Here is a 26,990-nt window from a genome sequence, read left to right on the forward strand (position 1 = left end):
GTTAAGAGCACTGGCAGCTCTTCCAGAGGTCCTGAGTTCAATTCCCAGCAATATGGTGGTTCACAACCATCTGTAATGGAATCCAATGTCTTCTCTGGCATGCAGGTGTACATGCAGATAGAACACTTGTACATTAAATAAATAAATCTTAAAAAAAAATTCTTCACGTTGCAAGGACCAAGTTTACAAGAAAATTAAATGTTCAGTGTGACTTCTAATGAAGAATCACTGTACCAGGTCCACAGCCACCAACTGTTTAAAGCTTGTTTTCTTTCCACATAAAGAAAATGACTAGATTATAAACTTCATTAAGGTTTAAGTCATCTTTAACATTAAAAGCTGTTTTCTGGATTGTTCTGTTAGAATACTGTGTGTGTTGAACTTTCGTGACTTGTTGAGATTTTGGCAGATATTTTCAGTGTAATCATAAACACAGGAACCCTCAGCTCCTCTTCATACTAGACAAGCTGTAAATAAATTATATAAATAAATATTAATGCAATTATTAACTGGATAATTTTATGTGCTGTGTAGGCAAGCCGAGAAATTAAACAAAGATGAAGGCTGTTGATTTGTTGGTGCAGGCTTGCTCTACATAACAGTGACTTACTCTCTGTGTCATGGAGATGCAAGGACTCCAGATCGAGCCTTGTCTCCAGCTGCATAAAGGAGGGTGATTGTAAATAAATAAGTAATTTCCACACTGGCGAAGTTAATAACATGTCACTATTATTTGTGCACTCCTGCAACAGACACCAAGTACTGTTTATCCTGGCTGAGAGGAAAATAAAGACAAAAAGCTACCCCTCCTTAGTGGCTAAGCTGAAGCTCAAACCCCTGCCTTCACTCCCACCAAGAAATAGTCTCTTTAACCTGTAGAGTTCTTTGAAGAAAAGAATCACTCTCACACGTAAATGCCTCTCTTCCTTCTTAAACCTTTGAAATATAACCCAAAGATTGTGTTGCCTCTTCTCTCAGCTCTCAATGGCTCTCAGGGGGAGTTGGCCTCTCTTATCAGGAACTCCCAGCCAGGCAGGGGGCAGCCAGCACATGGAGAGGCCAGGGCGGAGAGATGGTCAAGGTCATTGGGCAGGTAGTGAAAGGCCCCTGGCTGTGTTAAACAAATGCAGCTTCCTTCCTGGCTTCCGGGTGGAATGATTTTGTTTTTCACTTCTCTCCTGGTCTGAGAACAATCGAGATGCATAAGGCCATTCTCCCCGGGAGGAGATGTGCATTCGATTATCATAAATCCGAGAATCAGGGGAGCTGTGGTCAATGAGAACAGGCTTTCTTGGGTGAAATAAGAGGTTTAATTGAAAGTGCTGTCCCAGGGGAGACAGATGATTGAGCGCAGTATTGAGTAAATGTTAATTACCACTGTTCAAAGAATGAAGAAAATAAAAGAAAGATCATTTATTTTAAGTTTTCCTTTCTGTTTCTTTTCAAGGGAATGGGAGAGATTACTCTTGTAAGTGGGTTTTGCTCATGTGCAATGTTGAAGCACAGCAAGACTTTCTTAAGAAGTTGAGGCTGAATTTTATGCAGACAGTTGTGTACTATTGAATGATAGCTTAATATATATTTGTGTGTGTATAATATGCACCTATATTTATATATGTAAATGTGGAGTGTCTTACAGTGTAACAAATTGCTAAATAATGTATAAATTACACTTTGGATATGCCTTTCAGATTTATTTTATCCCATGTTTTCAGTCTGTCAGGTTTTTCTCTTCCCATTTATAGGAAAAAACCTGACGAAGCACACAAACAGGCCTTACTCTCAGTACTCTCTACCCTGTATGTACTGCTAAGATATTGGAGCCTATATCACTCATATTCATTTAGCAACCGCCCTCCTTTTGATATTGCTAAAATTCTGGGACCCAGCACTCTGAGAGAAGAGGCTGGTGATCAAGGACAACCTTAACAAGAAAACAACCAATCAGGTGTCTCTTTTACCTATTTTATTGAATTATGAGTCAGACCCTTCATTCAAGCCCCATAACTATAAAGGTTGTTCTAGACTATCTGTACCTGTGACCAAATGGTTTAAATGACAAGGACCAGGAGAGACTGAATATATGACAAGTGCAGTCCTAGTTCTCATTTCCAAGCTGGTGCTCCAGTAGGTAAAAATAAATATGTCAAAGCAACTTTTTTGTTTTTTGGTTTTATTTAGAGGTAATGTTCACTGGCCAAATTCAAACCTTTGAAATCGCCTACCAAGGTGTTGATGTAGATATAGTCATGTTTGATTATAAAATTTTACCTTTAGGGGCTTAATTTTAAGGGGGGGCTGTTTGCCAAATGATATCAATTGTCACAGTAGTGTAGATATGAAGAGCAGATTTGCTTCATCTCATATCAAAACATAGGAGTGGCTGTGATCGATCAGATGAGGACAAAGAAACATGTCACCATCTTGGAACTTGTGCAGGCTGTTTCCTTGCGTAGATCAGCCCTTCCTTGGCATCAAAGAGTAACCAGTCATGACTGTGCTAAGCATGATTATAGCGAGGAGGGAAAGGCAGCCACTCTGTCTGCTGCAGACATCCCAAAATCATCACTAAGATTCCAAGATACCAACTGGCCATGACGATAGTGTTAATAGTAATTCCTGTACAAATAGACGACCAGCCTCTCACATGGTTTTCATTTCAGTGCTGGAACTTAACGTATTTCTTAAAAATTCTTTTTGACAAAATGTAGCTTGGTATACAGAAAAAGAAACCAAGGAGTGTCTATCAGCAATGTTACATTCCATCTGCTCGTCCTTAGCCATGCATGTGATAGATATTAGTGACATAAATGTAAGTGTTCCTTGTGGCCCTTCCTATCTGTAAAGATTTATATAAAGATCTAGATGTCACATGATTCGTGCTATGCTCTAGTTGCATATAAAGTACTCTAACCACTTAGGCAAGCATCTACCACAGAGAGACTGTAGTTAAGAGGCCTTGGTGGGTCTAAGTGTGCAGTCAGTTCTCAAAATTCAGTGAGGGGGAGAACTGAAAGACCCCCAGAGAGGACCTTTCTTTCAGGAGGAGTCCCAAGCGCCCAATGACCGAGCCGAGTCCACTCGGATGCAATCAGCAAGAGGGTTTATTGGAAAACACAGGTACCTGCGGGCACACAGTCTCTTCGGAGGACTTGCGCACTCAGCAGCTCCAGCATGGGGCTTTTATAGGGATTGGGGAAGCAGAAGCGGGCGTACAGAAGCAGATGCATAGTTACGGGGATTGGTGGATTCAAACGAGGCACATAGACATGTTCACATATGATTGGCTATTTCACATGATGAGGTAATAAGGTATAGCTACACACATTGGCAGGTTTGGGGCGTCCTGGATGTCGGGGGCTGGGGGCTTATCTCTTCCTGCCAGGTGGCCTGTGAGTGGTACTCCTGGTCTGTTCTGCATTCCTTTCCTTTTATGGTCTGTTAGTTTTCACGGTGACTCGGCCCTAGGTATCTGGGCGTGCCTGGGCTCGGTCAAGCCTGTTGCAACTCTGAGTTAAGACTCATGGGGTGGGTCTTTCATTTTCCCCCATTTTCTTTTAGACTTGAGTAAAATCCTTTACTCAAATCGAATTCTAAGGAATCTCTTCCTGTTGTCTTACCCTCTGGTATTGTTGGGTGAGAACAAGCGTCTGAATGACTGAGAGTCTGTTCTTTATGAACTGCATCAATCTGTTTAGAATGCAGGGGCCAAAGAGGAAGATTAGGAGGAGGATGATTAAGGGTCCCATCAAGGTGGACACCAGGGTAGCAAACCAAGGGGATCGGTTAAACCACCCCTCGAACCAGCCTTGTTGGGAATCAAACAGCTTCTGTCTCTGGGCCAAGCGTTCTCGGAGCTTAGCCATGTTATCTCTCACTAATCCTGTATGGTCTGCATAGAAACAACATTCTTTCAGTGTAGCACACAGGTTCCTTCTTTAAGGAATATCAGGTCTAATCTTCTCCTATTCTGAAGGACTACCTCTGAGAGGGAGGTTAGGTATTCTTGGAGGTCAGCTAAAAAGTCTTTCACTCTTTTTATATCTGAGTCAATGGCAGTTCTGAATTCTCTATAAACCTTGCATTGCAGGGCAATGGCAGATGTCCTTGTGCTGCCCTTGCAGCACCTAGATAGCCTTAAGTAATTCTCAACTCTTTTTTTTTTTTTTTTACTAAGTCTTTAGCATCAGGATTCCAATCTGGACACTATCTAAACCTACACACCAAGGTCATGACTAGCTTTTAGAACTTCTAAACTTATACAGATTGTGATCCCTGAGGCACAGTCCCAAGAAGTGTTAGGAGTACTAACATATGCAATGTTACATCATTTGTAATAGAAATCAAGCCTATCCCCACACCTATCTTGATAAAACCCGGGGCAAACATGAAATTAAGTCTAGGGAGCTTTTTGAAGATCTGAGTTTCCCTCTAGGTCCCAGCTCTCAGCCCCAACAGCTAGTACACGGCTGGTGAGGGTTGAGAGTTGATGGCTGTCAGGGTGGTCAGCAGAACCAGGTACGGTCCTTTCCAGTGAGTATCTGGGTTCGGTGCCATCGTATGTAGCCGAGTCTCCGACCTGGAACTGGTGAGATGTCTCAGGGGTCCCCAGGGCATAGGCTGCTGCCAGCTCTGAGCAGATTTCTTTCTGTATCACCTGTAGGTCTTTTAGCCTGGCACACAAATCATTATTACTATGGCACTATGACATGTTGGTTCAGTAACATCATCTAATACAGTCAATGGGGCTGAGGCCCCATATAAGATCTCAAAGGGGGTAAGGCTGAATCTGGAAGGGGTATTTCTTGCTCTGAAGAGAGCAAGAGGGAAGGAGTGTCACCCAGTCTGCGCCAGTCTCCATGGTTAATTTGGTCAGGGTCTCTTTTAGAGTTCTATTTATTTACCCTACCTGTCCTGAACTTTGAGGTCTGTAAATACAATGTAATTTCCAATCGACCTCTAAATACTTGGCCACACCCTGGCTTACCTTGGCAACGAAAGTAGGGCCGTTGTCTGACCAGATTACCTTGGGCATTCCAAGAGGAAGATTTCTTCCAGTATCTTCTTGATGATTGCAGAGGCCGTCTCTCGTTTGGTGAGGAAAGCTTCTATCTATTCCTGAAAAAGTATCTACAAGCACTAGGAGATACTTGTGATTATATTTTTCTGGTTTTATCTCAGTGAAGTTCACTTCGACTTTTCACCAAACTCTCTAGGTCTCTTTGCCCTGTTTGCTTGCTAAGCATTCACTTATTGACATACCTTATACTTTCTACTGCCTCTCTGGCTAAAATCTTAAAGTCTATTACATACACTTAACTACTTGGACAAACTTTTTATCTCCTAAATGAGTCCATTTCTGTATTTGGCAAAGTGAGTCTTTTCTTTGTTCTCTGGGGAGTATAGCTTTCCCCTCAAGTGTGCCATTGTCCTTTATCTTTTAAGCAATTTGGGCCTTTTCTAAGTGAGGCCATCCCTTAGTCCAATCCTAGTTCTCAGTGGCTGTCTCTTGCAGGCCTGCAACCAGGATGGGCTCCTGCATAACCATTTTTCGAGCCACTTGATCTGCTTCGTTATTGCCCCATGTCACTGAATCTCTTCCCTCCTGATATCCTGAGCAATGAATAGTACTCACAGTTGTTGGCTTCATCAGGGCATCCAAGAGATGGCAAAGGCATCTGCGGCACTGATTTACTGGGGGGTTGAGGTTCAGCCATCCTAGATGACATTGTGTTGTCCACCATGGCAGCACCCACTTATCTCTGACCTTCATGAAGAGAACTGTTCCCGTCTGTGGACAAGGTAGCCTCGGCTTTCAGCAGGGGTCAATCAGCCAGTCGCAGAGGTCTTTCCTCCACCCATGGGCTTCTGCCAGTGCTTGACACTCGTGCTGTGGTGGCTCCAGGTCGGATTGGGCAGCAAGGTGACCAGATTGCCCCCAACAGGTGGAGAATCTAGTCCATGGCAGCTGACCAGTGGTCCCATCTTTTGGGACACTCTATTCAAAGGCAAACATCAGCCAGTCTATCACAGTTTAAGTCCTGGATTGGGTGATAATTGTTAGTGCCCGGCTGGCAGGAGTGATATGTTCCAAGTAGAACAGCGCTAAGCCATTCATCTCCCAGCATCAGGTACTGGTGCACTGAGACAGGTCTTAAGCTCCGCATACACAGTCTGTAGATATGCATACACATGGCCTCACCCAGCCATTTCAGCCCACGCAAGCCATTTTGGGGAGCAATTTTCTCATGAGCAAGGGATGGGGGCAGTCAGGGATGACTATGAACTAGTGGGTTACCCGGCCCACGCCAAGGTCCACTGTTCTTCGGGCAGTCCATAAGTATTGTTTGTTGCCAGCAGGCCCCTGTACCCAAGGTCTTTGGATACTGGCCCACTGGAGCATAGGAGCACAGAGCATTGGGTCCCTGTATCCACAAAACAACTGGGCGGGCTTCCCTTCTATCTCTGTGCATAGCCAGCACCAAGAGGCTCTCCAGTGTCCCCTCTTGTTCTTTCTGGGGCAGTCCCTGACCCAATGTCCTTTTTCTTCGTATTAGGCACACTGATCTTTAGCCAGGAATTCTCTTCTGTTGCCAGGTACTATCTTCCTAAGTTCCCTAACTACTGTGGCCAGTATATGTTCCTCTCTTGTCTTTTATCTCTCTTTAGCTCTCTAATTTCCTCTTCTTTTTGTCTCTTTTCTTCCCTAGCTTCCTGCTCTTTTTATCCTCTTTCTTCCTGTCTTTCTTTCTTTCTTTCTTTCTTTCTTTCTTTCTTTTTTTTTTTTTCAGTCTCTCTGCATCTTCTTCTACAGCTATTAGGTGCTGTCCACTTTTCTGCACAGACCCTGAACCACGCATCAACTTATTTTCTCTGCAACTTACAATAACTCTCTCAGTGACTTAGCTTTACCCTTCAAGTTTCTGTAACTTTCTCTTCATATCCTTTCCTTATCTTAGCCAGATTGGTGGGGCATTTTCCAGCCCCTAGGAGACCCACCCTCGGAGCCTGGGGGCAGACCTGGAGCACTCCCTACCTTCAGGGGCATTGAAGTCAACAGTCAGGAGCCTTCCATCCATGTCTGGAACATTCTTTCTGGCCTCTAGCAGGATTCTGTCTTTCCTCAGTGGTAAAGAAGATCTGTAACAGTTACTAACAAGCATCTCACGTGGGATGGTGAGAAAACAAGAAGGGAATCTAGAGGAGAGAGGTCCACTGAAGAGGACAAATAGCATTTAGTCACACAGCTAAACCAGGAGGCCTTTTTTTTGGACAAAAAGGCCACTGTAAATATAAGCACAAGCTTTGTCTATGAAACAGAAAGGCGAGCAGAGAGGCAGCCTAGCTGTTACCGGCTGTTTCTCTGGGCTTAGATTTTCCCTTAAGGAGTACCTACCTCCCTTCAGTGTCAGCTTGGTGGCTTTGCCTCTCAAGAGAACCAGCCTCCAAATGACACTGGGCTTCTAGTAACAACTAATAACAAAAGGATGGAGAGATGGTTAGAACCTGGGTGCTAGATACTAAGCAGCTGACAAAAGAATTGTAACCAGTTCACCTGGGGCTTTCAGGACTTTAGTAACAGCCCTTTACCAAACTGTCTCAGTGGGCTATAGGCCCATGGAAAAGAAAACATTAATCCTGACTGGCAAAACAAAGTTCTTCACAGTTGTAGATTCTTTGAAACTATTTTAGGGGCTCTTTTTGTCCCCCAACCTGGGGCATTTTAACCATAGGGGCAGGAACTGGCTGCTGTGGGGATAGGACCAAAGGCACTCTCCATGTTAATGATGATCAGTGAGAAAAGTAATTTAATGTTGGAGACTGACTCCTCCCTTGGAATAAGGACAGCAGATAAGGCAGGCTTCCTTAAAGAACTTCTCTAAATGAGCGCTCTCCTACTGTGAGCAAATGTCAGAAATTCCTTTCCTGTTCTTGTTTTCCTTATAGCCCCACTTAGCTCTCAGCCTTTTTAGATCATTCTTCCTGTAGCATTTCTAACACAGCCTGTCCTTTTTTTATAGCCTGTTAACAGCATTTCTGATCTTTTAGGCAGCTATGCACTAAGTGCCATACCGGCTGAAACTCCGCCTTTAAGATTCCTTACTCCCAAGGAAAATTTAAATCTTTCCCAGTTCATCACAGCTGGCTGCGAGCATAAGCACAGATAAAACACTATATGTTTTTGTTTTGTTTTTCTTTCCTTTTTTCAGAGCTGGGGACCGAACCCAGGGCCTTGCGCTTGCTAGGCAAGAGCTCTACCACTGAGCTAAATCCCCAACCCCCAAAACACTATGTTTTAAAAATTAACTTTGGCTATCAACCAACACACTGCCACTAGAGCGGGGTCTACAAAATTAAGTTTCTTACTCACTAAGCGTTAAGGGGACCAAGTAAAACTCTTCGACGAACAAAGCAAACAGTTTCATGATTTCAAACACAGTCGTCGGTCCAAGATTTTAAACACAGTCGTCAGTCCAAATTCAAACACGAAACAAAAGTCAAAAAGACACTAACAGACACAACACGTCCAGAAAACCACAGTCAGGTCACAAAGAAGACAAACAATTCCAACAGTCAAACAAGTAACAAGCAGACGCGCCGCGCAGCTTCGGTACCAAACTGAAACCAAGAATTCAGACGGAGTCAGCGAGGGTCTTGGATCCTCTACTCCAATAAAATTCAGACGGAGTCATCAAGGGTGCGGATCCCTCCGAAAACGGACGGAGGTGCCACGGATCCGGATCTCCCTCTCCTCCAACCACCCTTGGAACGTCTTCCAGGGCTGCGGGGGAGAAGTTCGAGCTCGTCAGCTCCTTCTCTGGCCCGCCCAGATAGTCCCCAGATCTGAGCCTATTGATCGATCGTTCACAGGACAAGACACAACAGACAAGACAAACGCCGGCCGGCTTACCTCCCGGTGGGTGGTCGGTGATCTCTGGGCGGAGGGTCTCCAAACCCCGGGCGAGCCCCCATAATGAAAGACCCCCAGAGAGGACCTTTCCCTCAGGAGGAGTCCCAAGCGCCCAATGACCGAGCCGAGTCCACTCGGATGCAATCAGCAAGAGGGTTTATTGGAAAACACAGGTACCTGCGGGCACACAGTCTCTTCGGAGGACTTGCGCACTCAGCAGCTCCAGCATGGGGCTTTTATAGGGATTGGGGAAGCAGAAGCGGGCGTACAGAAGCAGATGCATAGTTACGGGGATTGGTGGATTCAAACGAGGCACATAGACATGTTCACATATGATTGGCTATTTCACATGATGAGGTAATAAGGTATAGCTACACACATTGGCAGGTTTGGGGCGTCCTGGATGTCGGGGGCTGGGGGCTTATCTCTTCCTGCCAGGTGGCCTGTGAGTGGTACTCCTGGTCTGTTCTGCATTCCTTTCCTTTTATGGTCTGTTAGTTTTCACGGTGACTCGGCCCTAGGTATCTGGGCGTGCCTGGGCTCGGTCAAGCCTGTTGCAACTCTGAGTTAAGACTCATGGGGTGGGTCTTTCAGAACATGTATTTTAGGCAGAGACAATCTCCTATAAAACATAAAAGAAGGTATTTGTAACATGTGAATGATTTCTATTCTAAAAGACATGCCAGAAAGCTCAGTTTAGAAATGTTAAAAAAGGGTGTTTTTACAGATAAGATACAAGATATGGCTGTCACATTCTGTGCCCTTTGATACCATTATTTCCAAGGGGCAGTATGACAGTGAAACGTCAAGAATATTGATGAAGTAATCCCACAACAAATATGTATTAGATGCATGCCCTCCCAGATACTAAATGGATTCAAAGTTTGAATTAAATATAGTCTCTGTCTTTGATTAGATCACAGTGGCACAGCAGAGTTAAAGTAGGCAACAGGACAAGTAATTGTAAGAATAGGAAGGAGCTGATGAGAACCACGGGAATGAGAAAAAGAAAGCTAAATTGGAAGGAGGAGTACGGGACTTATCTACTGATGTGATCGGGGAGTTTGTCAAAGATCTAATGGAGATGTTGAGACACAAAGTACTTGGAAGTAAGCACTAAAAACCTTTATTCTATCACATTTTCAGAGCCAAGTTCTTTTTAGTTCAAAATACTTTCTATGGTAAATCCAGACATACATGAGAATTCTTTTCTCATGTATGATTTTATATCATATCAGAAAACCTATAGGTCTAGCCCATCAAAGAAGCAGTTGATCAAAAGTATACATTCACTAATTATGCTTAGAGCTTCATTTGAAGTGCATCCAAGGTCAAAATAGCATTATTTGGATTACTTTTAGAAACTGAACTCCTTAGGCTTAAGCTCAATCGAGATAGTTCTTATGTAGCCCATGAGCAATCTATGTGCCCATGTTGGAAAATGCAGCTACATTAGTTCACAAAGGAAAGGAATCCTGCCCAACCTCCATTTAGCAGATATTGATTGGAACTGTTCTGAATTTTAAAATGTTCACATTTACACGCTGATTTTACCAGAATTAAAGTAATAAAAATGTATTTCCTCACCCTTGTCTTGCTTTCATATATAGCAAGGAAGAAGAGACTTTAGAAGTTGAGTACCAAGGGAAAGCAATACAAAGCGAAGGTCAATGCCAGTCAGTAGTTTAAGCCATGTAAATAGAGCTGCGTCCCTCTGACCAGTTTTTGCTTCAGGAACACAAAGGTCATGGAAGAGATCACCCTGATTTCTTCATCATGAGAAAAATCTCACAGGCCCACAAGCCAGTTCTGTTGAGACAACCAAAAATGGCACTGTGTCAGTGAAGGCATGGTTCAGGAAGAGAAATGTAAACCCTGTGTGTTTTATCATTAGCCCTGGGTAAGAGCTATGCATCAATACAATGGCATCCAATTGCTGAGTAGAATTCAAGTATTCACATCCATATAGTAGCATTATATTGCTATACCCTTGTTGAGATCTCAGTATCATTAGAGAGTCTGCTTCCCTACTGTAGTCTATGAACTTAACCATGTCAATGTATTTGGCCATTGATGTGAGCAGATGTTACATGACCAAATACCTGAAAAGCACTTTGACTTTTGGTGTCTGTCTTGTATCATGTGATCAATAATGGTCTGAGGAATGTGAGGTTGTGAGTGATTGGGACATGGGGAGCATATACATCCCCCATCAGGCGCTGGGAGGCAAGCATACAGTGCACTGGAGCCCAGCCTGTACTAATTAAACTCTAGCCAACCTGTACAAATGCAAACCATAAGTATGCAGTTTACTGTGAGTAACAACCCACTTTAGATATAACTTTGTCACACGCTATTCTTGGAGCAATGGCTGACTTGCAGATCCACTTCCTTTCCTTCATGAATCAGCTCTGGGCAGATTTTCTTCTACCTTCTTATGTCTGACACATAATGAACAATAGGAAGATGTATTCACATTTTAATTTGGATGACTTCTCATCATCCATAGGACCTAAAGGACTTCTTATTTTATAGTCACTTTTGTCTAACAATTAATTTAAACAGAGTAATTGATTTAATTATTAAGATAAAAGGCAAATTATATGTCTATCTGCAAATGGCATATTACATATACTAAGAACATTTTCATTACAATAGTAAACATCACTATGAATTTTAAATGGTTGTTACCCACTGAGATTCCTCCATCCCTGTTTGGAATTTAGAATTATTTATCATTAGTAGCAGACTAACAGGATTGGATTCCTGCTGGAGTCACATTAGATGCAGCTCAGACAACAGAAAAAAACACAGGGTAAAAATGGTTACGTTTTTATCATTTGTTTTATTTTATAACCATTAACCAATTGGCAAAAACTCCATTTCCCTACTCCTCCTCAAATATTCCCTTTTTAATTTTTGAGGATTTAATTTATAAATTGTACCTCTTTGAAGGCCATACTCATACTCTTAGAATATTGTGTTAGAATTAAAGGGCATTATTTTCTGACCTAAAAATGAGTATTTACTATGTCAGTTAGAGAAACTAAGGGAAAGTAAGATGCATTTCTACCTTGAAAATTCTTAAGTTGGGGAAAAAGACTGTAGTTTCTTTTTTTAGAGCCATTATATCCTAAATAATGGTGTATGTGCTTAGAATGAGGATTGCTCTATAGACCGCCCTTGTACTTAGACTCTAATGGGGGAAGATGCCATTCAGTAGCCATTATACCTCTTAAGAGTTCAATGAAAGTAACCTGTAATTTGTTGTCTTTAACTATTATGGACACTTCCCTATCCGAAATGCAGGAGAGGGAGTGAGATAGAGGAAAGAATAGAAGGAGGGAGGGAAGGGTAAGGGAGGAAGGGTTAGTTACAGAGAGGGGAATATTGTAGTTATAAGAAACTAAACACCTTTTCTCTTCAGTAATATCTAAACACTAAGAGCTTCAAGCTCTGTGCTTGAAGCTCAGGCTCATTGTGAAACAGCTTTGTCTTAGTTAAGATTTTACTGCTGTGAACAGACTCCATGGCCAAGGCAACTCTTATAAAGACAACATTTAATTGTGGCTGGCTTACGAGTTGAGAGGTTCAGTTCATTATCATCAAGGCAAGAACATGATAGCATCCAGGTAGGCATGGTGCAGGAGGAGCTCTGAAGGCTGCTAGCAAAACACTGGCTTCCAGGCAGCTAGGATGAGGGTCTTAAAGCCCAGATTCACAGTGACACACCTACTCCAACAGGGCCATATTCTCTAATAGTGCCACCTCCTGGGCCAAGCATATACAAACTATCACATTCTACTCTCTGGCCCCCATAGGCTTGTCCAAACACATGAGTCTATGAGGGCCATACCTAAACAGCATAATACATAATACAATTAGTCCAATTTCAGAAGTCCCAAAAGTCTATAGCAATCTCAACAATGTTAACAGTCCAAGGGTCAAAGTCTCTTCTGAGATTCATCCAATAAATTAACCATAATCCCCAAAGCAAGACAGGAAACCAGGTAGACAAACTGCATCTCCATGACTGATGTCAAAGCCGTCTTCAGATCTCAAACTGCTTTTTATCTTTGTTGACTGCAACAAACTTTACTCTCCTGGGCTTGTTCTGTTCCCTGTTAGCAGCTTTTCTCAGCAGATAGCCCGTGGCTCTGGCATCTCTAACATCTTGGGGTCTTCAAATCAACTGAAATGTTACAGTTTATTGTTTCAATATCTGGGATCCACATATGATCTTCTGGGCTCCTCCAAAGGACTGGCATCACTTCTCCAGCTCTGCCCTCTGTAGCACTCCAAACTCAGAGGTGAACTACTCCACTGCCACTGCTATTCTTGGTGATCATCCCGTGGTACTGGCATCTCCAATACACTAAGGTCGCCTGCTGCTACTAGGTTTCACCGATAGCCCCTCATAAGCTCTCTTCATGGTGCTAAGCCTTCACTCCTTTGCATGATCCCTTTAGTCCTGGGCCATCAACTACAACTGAGGCTGCACCTTCACCAATAGCCTTCCCTAGCCTCTCACAGTGCCAAGCCTCAACTGTTCTTCATGACCCCTTCAGACCTTCAAAACCGGTACTACCTCAGTGACTCTTGCACATTACCAAGTACATTACCAGGTAGAACCTTGGCTATTTCTGGAACAGAGCTTTTTTGTGCTCTCAGAAAACACTTCTCAAGAGATTTCACCTCAGTGATGCTGGTCTCTTCTAAGTCACCACTAATTCCTTAGCTTCAGCTAACCAGCATTAATTATCCTAGTAGTCCCTTCTATTCTTGACTCTAAAGCCAGAGCCACGTGGCCAAAGTTGCAGAGTTCTGCTTCTTGCACGAGCTAGAACATAGCCCCCTTGTTCTATTATATTATCATCAGTTTTCTGTTTTCTAACTCCTTCATTGACTAAGCTTGGCTGTCCTGGAACTTGCTCTGTAGACTGGCTTTGAACTCAGAGATCTGCATGCCTGACTCCAGAGCACTGGGATTAAAGGTGTGGTCTACCAAGCCTGGATTTAAGTTTTTATTCACTTAGAGTTTGCTCCCTTCTAGGCTGGCCTAGAACTCAAGAGATTTGCTTGTCTTTGCCTCCTGGGATTAAAGGCTTGAACTACCATCCCTGGACCTAAACTTAGCTGGGTGGGATCTGCCCTAAGGTCACTACTCCCTTAATTCAATTTAATATCCTTGAACACAGGATTCAGCTCCATTTCACTTGCTGGTGCCCCCTAATACTCAAACCATATATTTTGTATTTTTTCCTTTCTCCACTTGCTAGGCCTGTTCAAAATGCTCTTCATGAGACTTAACCAGAGAACAAAGTCTCTGCTGGGCTCTTTTGAGACTCCCTTTGTCAATGCAATTAATCTGAGTCTCTTCACCTTAGCCTCTGGCAGACTCTTCAGACAAGGGCAAAAAATAGCCATATTCTTCACCAAAATACTATAAAACAGCCTCTAGGCCATGTATTGAAAATTTCTACTGAAACCTCTTGGGCCAGGTCCACATAATTCAAATCACTCTCAGTAACAAAGTCTTCCATATTCTTACTAAAAGAGTCCATTGAGTCCCATTTAAAGCATTCCACTGTTTTCCAAATCCTAAGTCCCCAAATCCACATTCTTCCAAACAAAAGCATGGTCAGGTCCATCACAGCAATATCCCAATCATTGGTACCAATTTCTGTATTAGGTTTCACTGCTGTGAACAGACACCATGGCCAAGGCAACTCTTTTTTTTTTTTTTTTTTTTTTTTTTGGCCAAGGCAACTCTTATAAAGACATTTAGTTGTGGCTGTTTTACAGGTCAGAGGTTCAGTCCGTTATCATCAAGGAACATGGCAGCATCCAGGCAGGCATGGTGCAGGAGGAGCTGAGAGTTCTACGTCTTCATCTGAAGGCTGCTAGCAGAATACTGCTTCCAGGCAGCTAGGATGAGGGTCTAATAGCCCATGCCCACAATGACATATCTACTCCAAACGGGCCACACCCTCTAATAGTGCCACTTCCTGGGCTGAGCATATACAAGCCATCACAGGCTTTGTTCACAAATCATGATAAAAAAATAATGACACAGTGCTCTAAGGCATCTGAGGCCTTGCTGGTGACTTGTAAGATTTTCTCCCTGGAAAAATCTCTGAACTAGCCACTGTAGTTAGTATTCCTTAATACAGAATTTCTTGAATGTATGATAGAAAATATTTATTTTAAACATCTTTCATGCAATGCTGTGTTCCATGATGGAATAAAGAAAAGCTTGTCCTTTGGCTAAAACACATTGATGGGAAAGGAGAAATATACCCAAAATTAGAAGTAAATGTCTCATGAGCTAATTGTTGCTCTGAAAGTGTTCCATATTTTTTTTTCCAAATTGTGTTGTGTACAATCAAACATTTATTTGTGACTCACATATCTTCAGGTTAGCTGGGTTTTGATTGATCTAGCCTGGGCTCAGATAAGAATTTTTTTCAAGCTATGGATGTGTACCAGCATTCTATATTATTTCCCATAATCCTCAGACCACAGGTTGCCTAAAGCATGTGTATCACATAATGATAGCTGCAGTCTAGCAGTGGTGGTGTCCACCTTTAATCCTAGCACTCTGGAGGCAGAGGCAGGCAGATCTCTCTGAGTTTGAGGGCAGTCTGTTCTATAGAGTGAGTTCAAGGACAGCCAGAGAGCTACACAGAAAAATCCTGTCTAGAAACAAACAAAAATACAAACATAGTGAGAGATGAATTCCCTCCTACTGAAAGATTCTAAATATATACTGATTAAAAGGCTCTCACGAGTCTCACAATCTATTTCAAGAATATTCTTTATCCAACAGATTTCTCAGGTTCTCCCACTGACAGAACTGACAGAACTGGAGGAAGTCTTAGAGAGAGTCTCACTTGTTGGTTTAGCTAGTTGCTGAAAACAGTCTTAATTCAGTAAACCTGAGGCCTGAGAAGCCTCCTCAAGAATTCTGAGAGTCCTACAGACTTACTGTAGAGATATCCAGGGGATGTCGCATGCCAGTCAGCGCCATTAATGCTTCCCAAGCAGTAGGCAGAGCATTGAGTAGAGAGGGGCAGGCACCATGTCTAGTGCGCCCAGTCCTGTTTGATGTTATTTGGTGTATGTTCACCTCAGCCATGACACTGATCTGTCTTTTCAGGATGGTTAATCTAGAACACCAAATATTTCTGATCCAAACATATTGGAAATAGGTCACCTAAGAACTCTGTCTAAATGGGCTTCTCTGCCTAGGATTAAGGTTCCTTTTGTGGTCACTGAGTTGTGATGTTGTACATTCATCCTTCCATGTTACGGTCATAAAGATGCATGTATTCTTGGGTCAGCCAGGCGGCTCAGCAATAAAGGCACTTGTGCCAGTTTGGACACCTCAGCTTGATCCCAAGACCCACTAAGAGTGGAAAGAGAGAACCAGTTCCAAAGAATTCTCTTCTAACTTCCACATATTGCATATACACCGCTCCTCCCCCAACTACACACACGTATATCTCTTATACACAAAACAATACATTAGAAAAAGTTAAATATGTACTCTTGCATTTCAACCAGTGAACTATTGATTAAGTATTTACAGCATTTTTTATATATCGTTATTCTAATCTACTGGGGTAGTTGTTTGTTTTGAGACACAGTCTCACTAACTAGCTCTGGATGGCCTGAAGTGTTCTATCTAGAGAAGTCTAGCCTTGAAGTCACAGAGATTTGCCAATCCTGAGTACCAGGATCAAAGGTGTCCACCTTCACACCGTGCTCTCTTGTCGACTTTTATAATGCGAAAGAATAAATGCAAAACAGAAAGGCCCACCATTTCTCAATATTAACAAAGGCAAATACTAATTAAAAAAATCTAGCTATCTGGATTCTAAAACACAATGTATATAGGTTCCCTGACAAAATATTATATTCATTTTATTTTATTAGTCATTTTTATATAATAAGAAAAATACTATAAATATACATGCTATAGTAGGCTGTTGAGGTTCCAATGTCTCATACTGCTTTTCAGATTTATTTGTTTTAAGAGGAAGAGACCACTATAGCTGTTTTGTTCGCTTCTGTTTCTTTGAGACAATCTCATGTAGTCCAGGTTTGTCTGGAAGTCGCTATTTGGCTCAGGATCCTTTAGCCTCCTGCGCCCAAGCACTGGGATTACAAGTGTAGAATTCCATGTAGAAATGTTTGCCTGATTCGGTTTTCCTGGCAGTTTGAATGCTTTGACCCTACATTACATTAAAGGTCATTTTATATGGCACAGGCAGTGAACAATGGCCATTTCCTGACATTTATGTCTGGATATTTGTTTAACTTCTACTTACCAAAATCTGATTTTTGTTTTCGTTTGTTTGTTTATTTGCTTGGTTTTGAACATACCATGTAGCTAGGAACTCTCGCTTTTGCTAGTTTCCGTTTCCTGACAGCTTTTAGTGGGATGGGATACATTTTAACAAATAAGAAAAAAGTCTCATATAAATAATTTCTATAGTTTTCTTCATCTGTGTCAGTGATAAAAAAAGTTTAACTAATATGGCTAACTATGAACTTTGAGAGATCAAAATAAAGACATAAATTTAAAATAGACACTGGTAAGCTAACTCTAGTCTACATTTGTTTTCCCTTCCATTGAGAGTCCATATCAGCATTGCCTATGTTTTGCTCTCTGAGACCTTCTCCGATTTATGCTAACGTTGACTCGTCTTATTTGTTTCTTATGATTGAAAACATGGTATAAAATTTGCAGTTAATCCTAGGCAATTTAGCGCAGAATGCAGAGTCATGAAAACATACACCCAAGTAACGTCACACAGAAAGAGTAGGTCATACTAAGGAATATATATGTACATACATATGCTTATATACATGCAATAACAATTAGTTGGGGACAAAGAGGTCATGAATTTAAAGTTGCTCTCTGAGACCTTCTCCGATTTATGCTAGCGTATATGCAAATATAAGGGGAGTTGGCAGGAGGAAAAGGGAGGAAGAGACATTATAATACACTCTCAAAAAAATGCAAAAAATAAGCCAAACAAACAACAGTAAACCCTCCTTATAACCTCTGGTTCTTTGTTGAAATCTCTACATTACCCAGAGGGAGAAACAGTTTTAAAGTGGTTTTCATTGCCCACGTGTAGATCAACAAGTGTTCTTCTGACTTCTGTCCGTGCATTGGCAGATACTGTAAAAAGAAAAGACATTTGCCATGTATTAAAACTACATCCTTGGGCCACAGCTTCCCTGTCTCGTACCTGCTCATCTCACAGCCATTACATTTCTTTATTCTCTAAAAGACAATCAAAACTAAAATAGCTTCCTGCTGTTGGGAAGAGTCTCTGCTCCCACTGCAGGAGGATACTCACATTCTGAATTTTATATTATCCAATTGACCAAAACCCTTTTATACTTAAAATAGTGACCTAAGGCTTTTTCAGAGGATTAATAATAATAATTAAAACAAAGTCTGAAAACTAAGTGTCTTGCAGGTGTCCTATCACTTCGCTGTGGTGAAATTTTATTTATTATTACAAAGGTTTTATCCCTCGAATTCCTTAGAATTTACTTAGGCAAAAGTTAACAATGGTTAAGCTTATTATAAAATATTCTGGCAGAAACACCAGGTATGGCTTTTTGCTTTATATATAAAAATAATGTTCATTCTTTTTTTAAAAATCCTTTGTCTGAGTTTTTGTAACTGACAAAATGATTGCATGTGGAACATAATTCTTGCATAAAGTAAGCTGCTTACAACACAGGCTAATTACACATCTGGGAGGCAAGGCAAAGACATCCAGCGCTTGCTCCTGCTGAGCCCCAAGCACAGCATTTAATGAAATGAGGGCCATAAAAGGTTCAGCATGGATGCTTTCAGGTCTGACCTGGGCTTCTGGGAAATTGAGCATTGGCCCTGTGGGCTGCTGCATTCCCCCAGGATTTGAAAGGCTGGGTTATTACCACTTGCATGCGTGAATCAAGCACTACTTTGCAATATAGGATATTTGCGAGTCTGGAGATGGCCCCATTTGGAACACTCTTAAACTAATAACATGGATGCCTCCCTGCCCATCCATCTTCCTGCTGCTTTTTTTTCCTCTCACACCAAGCAATTACTTTTGCTGTTTGTTTTATAGAGGGCGTTAGTGTGTACAGGAAGGTCTGTGCAGACACTCCTGTTTCCTATCTCCTGTTCTTAAACATGCCCCTCCTTTTCACATAGCAAAGATGAACAGAAAGAGGCAAAAGTCAAAATATCACTATTTGCAGATGATATGATAGTATACTTAAGTGAGCCCAAAAATTCCACCAGAGAACTCCTACACCTGATAAATGACATCAGCAAAGTGTCTGGGTATAAAATTAACTGAAACAAACCAGTAGCCTTCTTACACTAAAAGGATAAACAGGCTGAGAAAGAAATTATGGAAGTGGCACCCTTTGCAATAGTCACAAGTAATATAAAATACCTCAGTGTGACTCTAACCAAGCAAGTGAAAGATCTGTATGACAAGAATTTCAAGTCTCTGAAGAAAGAAAAGATCTCAGAAGATGGAAAGATCTCCCATGCTCATTGATTGGCAGGATTAATATAGTAAAAATGTCCATCTTGCCAAAAGCAATCTACAGAGTCAATGCAGTCCCCATCAAAATTCCAACCCAACTCTTCTTAGAGTTAGAAAGAACAACTTACAGATTCATTTGGAATAACAAAAAACCAATGTTTGCTGAAAACTATTCTCAACAATAAAAGAACTTCTGGGGGATTCACCATCCCTGACCTCAAGCTGTATTACAGAGCAATAGTGATTAAAAACTGTATGGTATTGGTACAGAGACAGGCAGGTAGATCAATGGAATAGAATTGAAGACCCAGAAATGAACCCATACACCTATGGTCACTTGATCTTTGACAAAGGAGCTAAAACCATCCAGAGGGAAAAAGATAGCATTTTCAACAAATGATACCAATTCAACTGAAGGTCAGCATGTAGAATTATGCAAATTGTTCTACTCTCATCTCCTCATACAAAGCTCAAGTCCAGGTGGATCAAGGACCTCCACATAAAACCAGATACACTGACACTAATAGAAGAGAAAGTGGGGAAGTGCCTCAAACACATGGGCATAGGGGAAAATTTCCTGAACAGAACACCAGTGACTTATACTCTAAGGTCAACAATTGACAAATAGAACCTCATAAAATTGCAAAGCTTCTGTAAGGCAAAGGATACTGTCAATGGGACAAAATGACAACTAAAAGATTGGGGAAAGGTCTTTACCAATTCTAATATACAAGTCTAATATACAGTGTATACAAAGAATTCAAGAAGTTAGATTCCAGAGAACCAAATAACCCTATTTAAAAATGGGGTACAGAGCTAAACAGGGAATTCACAACTGAGAAATCTCCTCCAATGGCTGAGAAGCACCTAAAGAAATGTTCAACATCCTTAGTCATCAAAACAACCCTGAGATTCCACCTCACACCAGTTCAAAACTCAGATCAAAAACTCAGAAGATGGCAGATGGTGGCAAGGATGTGGGGAAAGAGGAACACTCTTCCTTTGCTGGTGGGATTGTAAGCTGGTACAACTACTCTGGAAATCAGTCTGGTGGTTCCTCAGAAAATTGGACATAGTACTACCTGAGGCTACCACTCCTGGGTGTATACCCAAAAGATGCTCCAACATATAGCAAGGACACATGCTCCACTATGTTCATAGCAGCCTTATTTATAATACCCAGAAGCTGGAAAGAACACAGATGCCCTTCAACAGAGGAATGGATGCAAAAAATGTGCTACATCTACACAATGGAATATTACTCAGCTATCAAAAACAATGACTTCATGAAATTCATAGGGAAATGGATGGAACCAGAAAATACCATCCTGAGTAAGGTAACCCAATCACAGAAAAACACACATGGTATGCACTCACTAATAAGTGAATATTAGCACAAAATCTCAGAACACCCAAGATATAATTCACAGACCACATGAAGCTCAAAAAGAAGGAAGACCAATGTGTGGATGCTTCAGTCCTTTTAGAAGTGGGAACAAAATACTCAAGGAGGAAATACAGAGACAAAATGTAGAGCACAGACTGAAGGAAAGGCCATTCAGAGACTGTCCCACCTGGGGCATATACAGACCCCAAACCCAGACACTACAGAAGATGCCAAGTAGTGCTTCCTGACAGGAGCCTGATATAGCTGTCTCCTGAGAGGCTCTGCAAGAGCCTGACAAATACAGAGGTGGATGATTGCTGCCAACCATTGGAGTGAGAACAAGATCCCCAATGGAGCAGTTAGAGAAAGGACTGAAGGAACTTAAGGGGTTTGCAACCTCATAGTAAGAACAAGAATATCAACTAACCAGATTCCCCTCTCCATCCCCATCCCCAAGCTCCCAGGGACTAAACCACTGACCAAAGAGTACACATGGGGTGACTCATGGCTCCAGCTGGATATGTAGCAGAGGATGGCCTTTTTGGACATCAATGGGAGGAGAGTCCCTTAGTCCTGTGAAGGCTTGATTTCCCTGGTATAGGGGAATGCCAGGGCAGGGAGGTGGGATGGATTTGGTGGGTGGTTGGGGGAGCACCCTCATAGAAGCAGGGGGGGGATTGTATAGGGGATTTCTGGAGGGGAGACCAGGAAAGGGGATAACATTTGAAATGTAAATATATAAAATATCCAATAAAAAAAAAGAATTGGGAAGTGATGTCAGAAAAAAAAAAAGAGAGAGAGAGAGAGACGTCCATGTTGCTCAATAAAGTTTTGACCAATTATGTGTTTTGTAAACTGGCCATTTTGCATTATATGCTGTTTAGTATATAGTAAATGTTTGAGAGAAGATTATTGAATGACTAGTTTGTAAAGAATAGCTCTTGTCGTTCATGCTGGAGTAGTCCTGGCTCTGAATTCCAAATGCAGCAAGTTATTCAATATGTGGTTTTATATGTGTGTGTGCTTGCTGTTTTGTTTACACTTTATATGTGCATGACATTTTACAAATATCATTTTATAAGATATAGCATATAGAAATAATATTATAGAGAATAAAACCATAATAAAAATAATATTATAGAGAAGTAACGTTATAACTTCGCCCAAGGAATGACATACTTACCATCTTATGCAGCCATTCAGTACAGTATGTAGATTTTCCTGTAGACATGCTGTGCTGTAAGAGCTTAAAGATAACATGGGTAAGGCTAGGACTCTAAATGAATGGGATAAAGTGCTAAAATACCTTTTCAAATTGGTTAAAACTTTATTTGACATTTGTTCTTTCATTTGCTCTTTTTCTTTCTTTAATAAAACCAATTCCCATATATACATGGATGAAGTGAAAACTATTACATATTTTGGGCTATGGATTTAATCTAGTACATTGTAATCATTTTTAAAAAATGAGATTTGAGAGAATAGCATAGAAAACACCAAAATAGGTCAAGTAATATCTTATAAAACTTTCTGTAGCTGTGTGTTTGCGCACGCGCGTGCACACATACCTACATATTTGAATGGAGATGGATGGAACAATGGATGATTGTGTGCAGATAGATGAATAGACAATAAGTTTTGGTACTGGATCACAGGGCTTCCAACTTTGGGAAAGGTACCATGCCTATTGCTCTTTGTGATGCTAACCTGTGGTCTGAGATAACTGATTTAAAAATGTGAACCCAAGGCTGGAGAGACGGCTCAGCAATAAAGAGCACTGGCAGCTCTTCTAGAGGTCCCTTGTCCAATTCCCAGCAGCCACATGGTGGCTCACAACCATCCGTAATAGGCTCTGAAACCCTCTTCTGGTCTGTCTGAAGACAGCTACAGTGTACTCATATACATGAAATAAATAAATCTTAAAAAAATTTAAAATGTGAATACATACACTCAAAATGTACATATTATATATAATAGAGAGAATCAAATAATGCATACAAAAGAGTATGTATCCTGTATACTTTTCAATAGAGTAGGTGTGTGTGTGTGTGTGTATGTGTGTGTGTATGTGTGTGTAGGTGTGTGTAGGTGTGTGTGTGTGTGTATGTGTGTGTATATGTGTGTGTGTGTATGTGTGTGTAGGTGTGTGTGTGTGTGTATGTGTGTGTGTATGTGTGTGTATGTGTGTGTGTGTATGTGTGTGTATGTGTGTGTAGGTGTGTGTGTGTGTATGTGTGTGTGTATGTGTGTGTATGTGTGTGTGTGTGTATGTGTGTGTAGGTGTGTGTGTGTATGTGTGTGTGTATGTGTGTGTATGTGTGTGTGTATGTGTGTGTATGTGTGTAGGTGTGTGTGTGTATGTGTGTGTGTATGTGTGTGTAGGTGTGTGTGTGTAGGTGTGTGTGTGTGTGTAGGTGTGTGTAGGTGTGTGTGTGTATGTGTGTGTATGTGTGTGTATGTGTGTGTGTATGTGTGTGTGTGTGTATGTGTGTGTATGTGTGTGTGTGTGTGTAGGTGTGTGTAGGTGTGTGTGTGTGTGTATGTGTGTGTGCGCATGTGTATGGGTGTGTGTATGTGTGTGTATGTGTGTGTGTGTATGTGTGTGTGTGTGTATGTGTGTGTGTGTGTATGTGTGTGTATGTGTGTGTGTGTGTATGTGTGTGTAGGTGTGTGTGTGTATGTGTGTGTGTGTGTGTGTGTGTGCGCATGTGTATGTGTGTGTGCGCATGTGTATGGGTGTGTGTGTACATGCTTGCCATTAAAGGTTCCTTTTTCTACTTCCATAGCAGTATACGTATAGTAAATGGTTGTATAGCGTCATGCATTCTTTCTAAAACATATTCCTTTTTAGTAATTCAGCAGTATTGGAAAACAGAGTGAAAAGAAAAGAGCAGCACTGCAGTGGTAATAAAGAATCTACCCTAGTGGTAATAGATAATGACGTTTTCCAGCCAGATAACTTGGGACAGGAATTAAGTAGGCAGCAGATGGGATGGTCTCTTTCTATATATATATGGTACAGCATGTCTATGACATACCTGAAGCATGCTGGACACAAAGTTTATCTCCACGTTTTATCAATACAATTATATAAGTAATTTAACAAATAAAAATACAAAGTAGCAAATGGGTTAGTGTAGTTGTTTAACTAGCTTCATGGATTGTAGTTGAGTCTTGGATTCTTGTATAAGTAATGAATCATTTAGGGGTTGTACTAATTAATGTAGCATTGCCTATCATCACCCCTACTCTGTTCATCTCACAGACATTGAATACCTGCCTCTGGAAATTAGCTACCATCTAGTCATAAACATAGCCAAGAACAGGGCTATACTCTTCCATTTTAACCAAATGTTGGTCATGAGCCTGTGGACTGAAGGCTTGCCCAGTTCACAGGGTGTTTGCTGTCTTGAGGCTTTGGGAACATATTAGTAAGAACCATGCAGCCAGCAACTTCTGTTATGCTTTCTAGACCCAGGCATTTTTTAATGTGGCTACATTTGGTAATGTTAATTCAAGGCCAGTGATTTCTCAACTGGAATTTTACCCTAGATGACATATGACAGTGCCTGAGGCATTTCTCGTCACAGCTGGTGCAGGAACAACACTACTGAGGCTACATGGCTGTGGTTAACTACACTGCATAGGACAGTCCACAATACGAGTGTCTGTCATGCCAAGCTTGAGGAGGCCCAAGCTGAGGACTCTGCATGACTGGCACCTAGTAGGTGCTGGGATGCTGGGCTTATTGATGCATAGTGGGGGCATTTTAAGTATCCATCACAGCCTAGCCCTGGAAATATTGAGGACTTTGTGTCCAAAGAATTGACATCTACTGACAAGGTATAAGAAATAACAAGGAGGCAAGTTAAAAGTAGTAAGGGTCCCTTACTATACCCATGTTTTTAGTGTGGAGGTGCAGGTAGAAGGAAATAACAGGAGTCTTCCTGACACAAGTTGGAGGAGCTCCTGCTAAAAAGCTAGCAAGCCACGGATCATCTGCTGTCTGGATGTGACATTGTCCCCAGGCTGGTCCCATCTCTGATGTCCTTCATTAAAGACCCTGGCAATACTCTATTCACCTCGCCATCTGCTGCAGAATGCTGCCTGACAAGGTTTGAGTTTAATTTTCAGAGTTGCTCTTCAAACTAGGATTATTGGTAGGAGACATTCAGTATATTGATTTTCTCCCTTTGTACATTAGGTAAAGGAACATTTATTTCTAAGAGAGGAAATGGCTGTGTTAACTACTGTAATGGCTTCCTTCACCATTGGGAATATGCCATTATTAGAAACCCACCCCTAATTATGACTTGAGTCCGTTACAGTGCAACAAGGAAGGGAAGCATATCCGTAGTTGGCACAGACTATAAATTGTGTATCATTTTACTTTCATTATAGGAATTAATCTTGAAATGTCCTGTGACTAAGTCATATCACAATGGGTCACAAATCTGGGATGCAAGGATGTATGGTGGCATAGCAGTTAAGAATCAGGCTGCCAGGCATACAAGTAACACTTGTAATCCAAATTTTTAAAAGATTTATTTATTTATTTTATGTATATGAGTACACTGTTGCTGTCCTCAGACACACCAAAAGAGGGCATTGTATCCCATTACAGATGGTTGTGAGCCATCATGTGGTTGCTGGGAATTGAACTCAGGTTCTCTGGAAGAGCAGTCAGTGCTCTTAACCGCTGAGCCATCTCTCCAGCTCATAATCCAAATTTTAACTCCAGCACTTTCACTCGTGAGATGGATGCAGGGAGATTGCTATGAGTCTGATGCTTGCATGGGATTGGGAAGGAAAGCCCATTGTTTCAGAAAAAGAAAAGAAGATTTAAAAAGAGAAACGATCAAACTCAGAAGCACATAGGAAAACAGTAATTAGCAGAGGGTGAGTGGACTGGAAAGGTATTGGTCAAGTGGTACAAAGAGTCAGAGCTCAGGGCAATGAACCAGGGATCGCTGCACTGCATCGATGGTGACTGTAACTCATACTGATGTTCGGGATTCCCAATCCCTCAAAAAATAGGTATCTGGAGTGATGCTTAATAAGTTCAATGTTTATGTGTGCATGTGTGTATTTATGTGGGGTATATTTGTTTGTACACTTGAGTGGGCTGAGATTTGGGTTTATGCAGCCAAACCCAGCTTTTACATGGATGCTAAAGATCTTTACTCATGCCTTCTTGCTGGGACAGCAAAAATATTTTACTCAGTACAATTTTCCCAGCCCAGTAAATATATTTTAATGTGTAATATACACTGTAAGTATAGACAGTGTTTGTCATTTAATAACCAATTTATAGCATAGTTCACACCAACTTTAATCATAGATCATGAAAAATTTTCAGTGCTTTCACTAAGATGACCATAGAATATGAGACATCATAGATATATAATGAATAGCTCAGGACCTTTCACTAAAACAATAACAGTATGAATTAGGAGTCCTGCTGCGTGGGCCTCCAAAGCTTCTGTATTTACAAGTCTTGAGATCTGTTAGCACAATACCTGGCTGCAATGCTCTGTGATCTCTTCGTCTGTAAAATGGCCCTGCTAATAAAGAAACCTTTCAGGTCATAGGGAAGCTAAGTGCGTTAACATGTGTCAAGTGCTTGGAGTGGATCAACTCTATCTTCATCAGCCTTTAGTTTGTTGTTTCTATTGTGTTTCATGCTCCTCCGAGTCAGGGAGTTGACTTTGTAATGAAACGGAAAAGGTGATTCTGCATGATCTCTATTTTGTTTTCACATTTAGATAACAAATTAAACGTATTAGAGTAAAACAATAATAACTGTCAATCTTACTAATCAAATACAGTTGTTAAATGAAAACTCCTTGATCATAAAATAAATGACTTGAGTGTAACCGTCATATACTGCATGGTATCTCGGCTATTTTGGTATATGTACTGACACTGTGCACTAGCCACAGGAAGTCATGTATTCTAGGAGCATATGTTTCAGCCCCTGTCCCATTCTTAAACAATGTAGAACTGTATTTCTAAAGCAGTTAGGTTTTTAAAATCATTTTCTCTAAATAGTACCCAAAGAACTTTCAAGTTTACATCCTAAAATGTTCATAACTTATAGTGGGAACAATTGTCCTCTAAT

At 41.3% G+C, this 26,990-nt stretch overlaps 1 protein-coding gene and 1 long non-coding RNA gene across 2 annotated transcripts in view; one reads left to right on the forward strand and one right to left on the reverse strand.

Annotated features, from left to right (window-relative positions):
* The window catches only part of Pard3b (par-3 family cell polarity regulator beta), a 1,028,371-nt gene that overhangs the window by 560,532 nt on the left and 440,849 nt on the right, over positions 1-26,990 (forward strand).
* Positions 4,424-9,158, reverse strand: LOC148003755 (uncharacterized). The gene is made up of 2 exons (XR_015629151.1): positions 7,037-9,158; positions 4,424-4,673 (listed from the first exon to the last, which is right to left on the reverse strand). It is a non-coding gene; the product is annotated as an uncharacterized LOC148003755 (long non-coding RNA).

This window comes from Rattus norvegicus, chromosome 9 (genome assembly GCF_021556685.1).
Source record: "Rattus norvegicus strain SHRSP/BbbUtx chromosome 9, alternate assembly SHRSP_T2T, whole genome shotgun sequence".
In the NCBI taxonomy this organism is placed as follows: domain Eukaryota; kingdom Metazoa; phylum Chordata; class Mammalia; order Rodentia; family Muridae; genus Rattus; species Rattus norvegicus.